General features: G+C 66.5%; 1 long non-coding RNA gene across 1 annotated transcript; it reads left to right on the forward strand.

The window, feature by feature from the left end:
* Window positions 1-42: 42 nt before the first annotated feature.
* On the forward strand, window positions 43-360 carry LOC104916423. Its single transcript, XR_796588.2, has 3 exons — window positions 43-128; window positions 220-273; window positions 347-360. It is a non-coding gene; the product is annotated as an uncharacterized LOC104916423 (long non-coding RNA).
* The last annotated feature ends 1 nt before the right edge of the window (window position 361 follows it).

Here is a 361-nt window from a genome sequence, read left to right on the forward strand (position 1 = left end):
GGCACCCCCCACCCCCCACCCCCAGGCACTGCCAGGTCGGTCCCCAAACTCAGTGGCTCTGCTTCCTTCCTTAGGGGCCGCAGGGCCAGCGGGGGTATCCAGGGATGGCAGGACCCAAAGGCGAGACGGTAAGCGCTGGTGGGACACGGGGGGCACCCCCAAATGGGGTCCCTCTGGTGGGGCTGGGATAGGAGGAATCACCCCCTGTTCTCTTTGCAGGGTCCTACTGGCTACAAGGGGATGGTGGGGACCGTTGGTGAGGCCGGGCGGCCGGTGAGTGTCCCCAGGCTGTCCCAGGAAGGTGTCCCTGTGTGCCCCTGCTCAGCACCATGTTTCTCTCCTGTAGGGCAGGGAAGGCCCA

Source organism: Meleagris gallopavo, unplaced genomic scaffold (assembly GCF_000146605.3).
Source record: "Meleagris gallopavo isolate NT-WF06-2002-E0010 breed Aviagen turkey brand Nicholas breeding stock unplaced genomic scaffold, Turkey_5.1 ChrUn_random_7180001893361, whole genome shotgun sequence".
In the NCBI taxonomy this organism is placed as follows: Eukaryota; Metazoa; Chordata; class Aves; order Galliformes; family Phasianidae; genus Meleagris; species Meleagris gallopavo.